This window comes from Callithrix jacchus, chromosome 1, assembly GCF_049354715.1.
Source record: "Callithrix jacchus isolate 240 chromosome 1, calJac240_pri, whole genome shotgun sequence".
NCBI classification, from domain to species: Eukaryota; Metazoa; Chordata; class Mammalia; order Primates; family Cebidae; genus Callithrix; species Callithrix jacchus.
In genome coordinates this window covers 132,752,505-132,761,382 of record NC_133502.1, presented here as the reverse complement: position 1 = coordinate 132,761,382, position 8,878 = coordinate 132,752,505, and the positions used below count along the sequence as shown (strand labels likewise).

General features: G+C 34.6%; 1 long non-coding RNA gene across 2 annotated transcripts in view; it reads right to left on the bottom strand.

Annotated features, from left to right (window-relative positions):
* LOC118155292 (uncharacterized) overlaps positions 1–8,788 on the bottom strand; it is a 28,440-nt gene extending 19,652 nt beyond the window's left edge. For both annotated transcript variants that reach the window (XR_013526781.1, XR_004745565.3), the window contains exons 1-3: positions 8,708–8,788; positions 8,252–8,451; positions 6,444–6,521 (exon numbers count right to left, since the gene is read on the bottom strand). This is a non-coding gene — a long non-coding RNA (uncharacterized LOC118155292). The remainder of the gene's footprint in view (positions 1–6,443; positions 6,522–8,251; positions 8,452–8,707) is intronic.
* Between the last annotated feature and the right edge of the window lie 90 nt (positions 8,789–8,878).

The following is an 8,878-nucleotide window of genomic DNA, read 5'->3' as shown; positions in this document are numbered from 1 at the left end:
AAAAAAAAAAAAAAAAAAAAAATCTTAAATGCAGCCACAGAAGACCCACTTATCTACATTAGGAAGTCAAATCCAAAATCTTCATGAATCTATCAAATAAGATATAAGATGTCAAAGAAATACCAGGATTGATTTAGACCATTTTATTCATCAGACTCCCCAGATTCTATCTTTAGGGGATATTATAAAAGAAGACTTTAGTAATTCCTTCATTTGAATATCTTACAGATATATTGAAGGGAAATATGATTATCATTTTGTAAAAATTTAGACACTGAGGTCTATCTGAACACATTTAGTTCAGTTTAAAAATAAATAGTACCAAGAGGGGCAATTATCCAATATTGCATGTGAAAGATAATGCTTCCCTTTATTTTTCTTCTTTCTCTTACCTTTTCTCAACATGGAATCATGTTTTCTCTGAATTCCAAAAAATATTGGTTTTGGATAAAGAAACAAAGGATAGAATTGATTCCATATATATATATATATGTGTGTGTGTGTGTATATATATATATATATAAAATCAAATATATATTTCATATTGTTGATATACTAAGCTGACTTAGAACCTGCTGGGACTTAACTGGCATAGATAAGTGGATAGAGAGAGAATATTAATATTAGGCAAAGCCAGGGAGAGAAGAGGTTGACTACCAAGGTGAGGTTATCGGTGGTATCATGCCGTCCTGAGGAACATGATAAGCACAAGTTTGAATTGAACTGATGTTTCTGTTGTATTGACTTCAAATATTGGTTGAAACTGAGAAATAATTTTGAGGCTTTTGTGGGGTAAGACATTACTAAGAGCATCAGTTAACACGCTGACGTCCAGAGCACAGCTCCAGTGGGTGATAGGAAGCTGAAGCTGAAACTCACTGTGAAGGTTGGGAATATAGAGGCAAGCACTGTGGCTGCAGCATCCTCTGAGCTCTCATCATCTCACCCATGCTTTAGCTGTATTGCAACAAAACAAGCTGTCAACTCCATTACTTGGAGGTTAAAACTTTCTACTTTGATCTGCATTCACCAAACAACTTAGGCTGAGCCTGGCTCTGTGAATAAAGTCGTCATTACAAGAAATGTAATGATCACCATCAGCTAGCAATTTGGAGATGAATAATAAAGGGGAAAAGAAGAGATTCTTGCTTTTACCAATCAATTGTTCTTTGGTTCCCAAATATTCCTTTCTTGGAGAAAAAGAGGAAAGTTTAGAAAAGGGAAACACTGAGAAAAGTCACAGACTAAATATTTTTAGCGTATTCATTTATTTCTTATTATCACAATTCAAGGAAATGATGTACCACTTTTTCACTTTTGAGAAAGAGACCATTAATAAAATTGATAGTTAATGCTGAAGACTGTCATGAATTAGTCACTAGATAGAGGCATGTTTAAATTGCAAATTACTTTGAAAGTCATTAACTACCCCAAACATAATAAAGTGAAATCTTCTCATTATTAAAGAGAGTAACAGATGTTGTTTTTAATGTTTAATGAAAAATATTTATCTGCTGCTATAATGCAGTCCTGTCTCCCTGACCACCCCCAACCCCCTGCTTTATTCCTGCTCTCCAGTTAGGTTTGTTATTTTTCATTTGAAAGCTCTTTTGCAAGATGATGAGTGCATTATTTTTTACAATTGTGAAGGGTCAATATTTGATAAATGTTATTTCTCAAGGAGTTCTGGATACTGCATATTTGAGGGCGAGAGTCACTTCCTAGAAGTCTGTGTGAATAAAATGAAGAGAAGGCATTTTTTTTGTCTCCAGCCAATATGGCAGATGAAGATATGTAACCACAGAAAAGCATTCCAATCAGTGCATCTTCAAACCTTGAAAGATTCTGCAGGGTAACTGTGCTTTCTCTTAGATTATCTTTTTGTCTTCTTGGATTATTTAAGGGGGACTAATTTTTTGAAACCCTAGGCAGCAATATCACAATCAGTAAGCAAAGTTTGTATCAAGAAAATAATGACATTTCAATGTTAAGGAAAAACAACATCATAGCCAGGAGGGAAGCAATCAGAACTTAAATTGCTGCAATCTGGAAGCTTCTCCTCAGGACCCGTTTACAGCTGGTTCACTGTTCTCTTAAGCAGAATAATGTGCCAAACAAGTGCAGGTAGGAAGGTTATGTAAAAAACTGTCTACATGACTTAGTTGACTGCTGAGGTACAAAAAGAAATCGCAGAGACATTGAGCTCTTCTGAAATAAAAAATGAAAATTATGGTAATCCCCTCAACCAAGAGACAGAACTGGTCTCTATTGAAACATACCTAAAGTGAATATAATTGTCTAGTGCATATAGAGCTCTTTCTGATTAAAAAATGTGTCACAGCTTCCTTAATTCTGTGTAATAGTATGAAGAATATATCCTTGACTTCATCTTCTAGACTTGTAACTTTCTCCTAATTCTTTGTGTTCCAGGTTCAAGGAAATAAAATGACAATCATGAAGAGAGAGAAAGAGACAACAGCATAAAAGATCATTACATTTATAGTAATGATTTCATCCTTACAGCCAGGCTTAGCCCAAGTTGTTTAGTGAATGCACACCAATGTAGAAAGTTTCAGCCCCAGCATGAATGGAGTTGATAATTTGTTTTGTTGCAATATAGTTACAGGATAGTTATATTAGTCTCCCTGGAACATTCACTCCCACAAGAAAGGAACCACTTTTTCCTCCTATTAGGCAGATCTTGCAGATTGAAATATTAAACAATTAAAGTTTGCTGTTATATTACAATGTGATGAAGTACCAAAATTAATCTTATCCTTGACCATAGATGAAAAGATCATAGCGTTCTGAGGAACTGCAAAATGACCTAAAAAACTGTGCGGAATATAAAGATATTGCAGTCAAAATGGCTGTATCATTCAATTGTACAAATATTTATAGACTATGGTACCTATTATGGGCCAGGAACTAAGCCAAGTACTTTAGATGAAAACACTAAGATGGCAGGCATAGCCCCTGACTTAAGGAAACTCCATGTTTAAGAGAAAGAGTAGGACAAACACACAAACTACAATAGGCAGCAAAAAAAAAAAAGTTCATTTAGAGATAATCAAAGAAGCTTAGATCAGGAGCTCTTAAGTTCAGAGAAATATTACATGAGCTTTGTGGATTGAACTTGGTTGCTCCAAGAAAGAGAAAAGGTAGATGATCCAAGCCAGGGGAGCAAAATGAATCAAAGCACCAAATTGGAATTATTAGGACACTTGGAGTTGGCAAATTGTTCATTAACACATGGAATATGCAGGTTGGGATGTCAAATATGAGAGTGGTTGACAAGAAAATTGTCCTGCCATGTATTTCTTCTATATATTACATTCATGACCTGTGTGTTGATTTATTTTGAACTCTTTCAAATGAAAGATGACATATGAATAGTCATTCTCTATAACTGGGTAAAATTTCCCCAAAGTAATAAAATCCTAGTACCCAGCATCTAGATCAAAGAATGATATTACCATCATCCAGAGGTTCCCCCCACCCCCGCTCAATTTCCATAGCCTCTTTCAGTCACACACCTGCCATAAAAGTCATGATCCATTTTTATAGATACCATTGTATCACAAGATAGTTTTCTTTTTGTTTAGAACTTAATATAAATAACATAGTAGATAAACTTGTGTTTGACTTCTTTTACTGAGCACCTTGTTTTGTCTAACTATAGCTTATTCTCTTTTATTGTTTATTAGTATTCATTAAGAATGATCTGTTGCTGATGTGCATTTGGATTTCTAATTTGTTTAAATTTTAACTTTTCAATCAAATAAATGGATTAAAAACAACTCCATTTCAAAATGGTTAAATGAATGCAGTGACTGAGTAACTTAAATGTACACATCATCTCCTACATACCATACTCAAGTATAAATGCTAATCAGCAATTTTCCTTATTAGTGATGAGTCCTAACTCTAGTATGAGAACTGGAAGTAATTGAGTCACTTCTGTGTCCTGTTTATCTCTTCTGTGGTCACCTTACTAGTCCAGTTGGTAGAGCATGAGACTCAACCCCTCCTAGTTTGCTTCATACTCTATCAAGTCTGTCTGATCTCTTTGAGTTTTGTGCTGTTATTCCTGATTGGAAAGGTCCTCAGACACATTATAAACATTGTATTCTTGCTTTAGAGGATGTTTTGCCACAACTGAAAAACATAGGTATTTCTACTATGTTATATAAACAAGAAACATTTACAAAACCTCCTTGCACACATTTTGTTTTCCAATTCCAGAATAACTCTGTTGAAAACTTATCTCACTCGGTCTAATGGAAGAGAGTGTTATCTTTCTCTTGAGAAAGCTCTGTGTTTTGAGCAGGAAAAACTAACTTTCAGACTGCCATCTGGAAGGTTTCTCACTCAGGAAACTTATCCAAATTTTCCCCCTATTGTCCTCAAAAGGATCGTCCATCCATGGATCTGTGACTCTCACTGTGTCTTGCACTGTTAGTGTTTGTCTGGGGGAAAGTAACATTTCTTAGGATCATAGGTAGTGCTTCCCACCTCAATTACCAATCATGATCATTACCTTCTACAATCCCTGATATCTGCTTTTATATACTTTTGAGGGGGATAGAAAGGAAAGACCAAGAAAATGCAGAAAGTGGAGGGTGGTGCTTTCACCACACATTGCAAATACTTTCAGAGATTCAATAAGAGGGTGAAAGGCTGCTGGGTAAGCTATTCCATGGGAGATCCAAAAGCTACTTGTACTTAAGGGCAAAAATTATTTAATTTTTTTTATTTTCAATTTTACAGATTAAAAAAAGGATGGCAGAGTGAGACACTTTCCTTCGCATTCATTCTTGCTGTTGTGCAACTATGAGTTTCTGAGGAGTTATAAGGTTGACTTCATATCATCCATCCCAGTTACAACTCCACTGTGAGTAACCACACTTAGTGGATTATGTGAATACTATATAAAAAGATGTATTAATTGCTTGGGTGGGACTTGCAGTTGGTCTGGAACTTAAATGGCACTAATAATATTTCCAATATAATATACAAATATATGTCCTGTGGGGTTAGGACAAACATCTTAAGGAGAAATAGTGTTATAATTCTCAATATATACCATAATTTTTTAAATGGAATTTTATTGTAATAAACAGCTTATTACAGAAAAACACTTTCCCTAAATACAGTGTATCTTATTATAATGCTGAGTATAACATAGGAGCTAGAGAGGGTGTTTTTTACTATTTCCAAAAAACAGAGAAGAAATTGGATTTAATCTAATAAGCAGGAATTACATCATTTCTATAGTCAGTAGCTCAGTGAAGTAAGTAGCCCATTACTGAGTTACTTACTTTAATTCTAGGAATGTTTATTGAGTGTTAAGTATACGACACGTGTTAGATCATGAAAATATAAAGCAAATTAAGTCAATTGTCCCATATTTCAAGGAATTTATGGTATAACTTAGTAGGCAGTGAAAAAATAAAATAATCACGGTGACAAACATTTCATGATGGAGATACATAGCATCTATGGGGAAATGGGAGGCTTTTCGTTTGCTCTCTCTCTCTCTCTCTCTCTCTCTCTCTCTGTCTGCCTCTGTGTGTGTGTGTATTTTTACATATATATGCTCATATAATTAAACTTTTAGGTGCAAAAGCTTGAGATGTACGAATTTGGAAAACAGGATACGTTTTAGGAGGTAGAAGTTGGAGGAGAGAGGCAGTCAAGAGATAAACTTGATCTTATTAATCTTTAGCAAAGTCCTAACTTTTAGACATTATTAGCCATATTTCACAGAAGTCATGGTATTGATTTCTAGCCAAATCTGCTGTATACAAAAGCCTATTCAATCTTTTACTTTATGCAACTGAGACTTTGTAAGTTAATTATTTTAATAACATAGTTTTTCTATATAATGCTTCACAATTTCAAAGCATCTTCACATAAGTTGCCTTATTTGAAACCCATAACTACCTTGTGAAGCAGATGGTAAGCATCTTTATTCCCATTTACATATGAGGAAACAGAGGCTTAGTGTGATAAGAACTGACCCAAGATTACTACAGATTTATGGAGTAAAATGTAAGTCATTTTAATTCCCAATTTTGCACATTCTCTATTTCTCAGTCTCATAGTTACTATGATAAAATGGATAGTAACTACTGCATATTTATTTTTACATAGAATTTATGACATTTTCTTCGAAAAGAGTATAATCAATAAAATTTTTAAAAACAAGACTTGAACTGGGTGAGTTCAGAGAATAGAGGACAAGCTGGCACACTCACTGAAAAATGTGGAATGCAAGAAAAGGCCTAAGTGTCTTGAATGAACGGGGATATCTAAAAAAAAAAAACTGTCACACAGAATTTCACTGGTAAGTGGGTGAGCAACTTTTTTCAAATGGCTTCATGAACTAACTCTGATAAATAAGCAGAACAGAATATATCCACATGTCTAAACACACATACCTGTTTGAGTCCTTTGATAACACTATTACTAGTTGTTGTCTCTACCAGATTTGGTTGGATTTGGACAGTTAATTGAAACTGAAAAAAAAAAAAACAGAGTACATGGGAAGTTCAAATTTGAAGGTGGGATGCTTTTAGGGAACACGCAATCAACTGGCCAATGTTAATATGCAGGACCAGTATGAGAAACAGTCCTACACAGTTTTCAGTCCTGTCAGCTGTGGCTAAGGAGTTACGGTGAATACCATAAAGTTATGTCAATTACCTTTATATTGAGACTGACAGTTATCAGGGAGAGCTAATGAGTTGATCCAAGTGATATTTGAAAATCGTAGTTAGATTCATTTAGATGAGATTGTAATTCTCTTGTTCATCATGGATTTTATTTTCCTTTGTCAAAGATGTAATAATACTAAATAAACTAAATGATTTAAAGCCCCATAATAGTTTCACTGTTCATATCTTATTAATTACTTAACATCATAATGATGGCCAACCTCATAAATAGAAATACAAAAATAGGCCACAGTGATAGAGTATAACCCTTGCTTTTAGCTGAGATAAATGTGAAGAGATCACAACATTGAAGATATTTCAATACTTAACAATCAAAGAAAAGAAAAACTTGCAAAAATGGAATGCAGTACTGTTTCCATGATTAAAATAATGATAATTTTGCAAAGCATTATAGAATCTTTTTCTCTCAGGTCTATATTTTTTTCTGGCATGTCTTTCAATTGGGTTAAAAGCAAATACAGTACATCCTATGTCTTGTCACGTGGGGTGCCATATTGTCTCTTTCTTGGCATTGCTATAAATATGTGAGAAGAAAAATTAAAGTAGTAAATGGAGTGTGTGCTTGTATGTGTGTGTGAGTTTGTGTGTGTGTATGTGTGTTTACCACAAACTTAAGTTTACTGCAACTATTACAGAACTCCTATTGTCAAGCTGGATTGTATATCAGAATAGTCTTAGAAGTTGTCAAGATGTAGGTTTTGTGGCCCCACCTTTTTCCTACCAAATCAGAACATCAGTACTGGGGTGCCCATAAACCTATATTTGTAATACTCTGCATGGTGATCGTGATGCACAACTGCATTTGAGGACCACTGATAAGATATTTATACCAAATATTAAATGTGTGTACATATTTGATACTGAAAATTTATGTGATGTTTCTTTGAAATTGTAAAATATCTAAATAATGGTGTTATAAATAACTCCCTGTCTAACATCACCACAGTAAATGCTGCAAAGTATTAAATACTTAGCATAGTGCCTCTTAACAGTTTACTGTGTTGGTTTGGGTCATGGGTGATAGTCGGCAAGAGGGTTATCAAATGTGAACTGGATTATCAAATGCAAACTTGATGAACTCTTCTATACAGGAAAAGGGGAAACAGTGACTTCAGGAGTAAAGAGCGTATGTCATCAGCTCAGCAGTAGCTCAAAGGGCCCCTTCAGTGTTTTCCACATCCCTTCATGTAATTATGGTAATTATCATTGATTATGCTCGAAGTTTTTACTAGGTAGTCTTTTAAACATTTGCATAGATTTTTAACATAATTCTCACCAAAAATACTATATGTTATTAAATCCACTTTACAATCTAGGAAACTGAGGGTTTCACACAGACATCTAAATCCATTACCTATATATTTTAACTACTAAGAGAATATAGTAACTACAAAATGCAGTCACTACAGATAATACAGATAGTACAAAAATACTCTACAGGTAACAATGATAACAAAAGGTTGTCTTCAAAAACACAGATAACAAAACTAACAGCAAAATAACAGACTTACTTCCCTCATTGCCAGAGTGCAAGGACTCCTTCCCCATACCTCTTCCCATGCCTCTGAAGTGCTTGGTTCAATGAAGGTTAGGCTACTTTAGTTTGGGACCACGTCAATCAGGTACTGGAGGGCTAGTGGGCACTAGGACCTTCTATTAAGTTTTCTTATGAGTCACTAGTGAAGCACTGGAGTTCCCTGCCTTTGGCACTCTACAGGAAAGAAAGAAAGAAAGAAAACAAGGAACAAAAGAAAACAGGCAATTTGCCCCTGTCACATAGATTAATCAAGAAAGGCATAACCTTTGTATCTTTAGTTTGTCTCCAATAAGGGTAAAAGGGCATTATGATAGATACAGACAGGAATCACTTCAATCATCTTTAAGAGTCCTAGGACATAAGGCAAGGGGCTTAACGCTTTCATTTAAAACATGTATTCTTTTTCTCTTGAAGTTTCTGTAATTATTACCTGTGCTCCTTCTATCATGCTGTATTGTGAACAACTTCAGAGAAAAGAAGCAAGTTCTGTAGATCAAAGAAAAAATTGACTGGGAAAAAAAGGATTGTCTTTCTACTAAATACACACACACATATTCTGTCGTTATGGCAACAAAAGATCTAAGAATGGCACACCAAATAA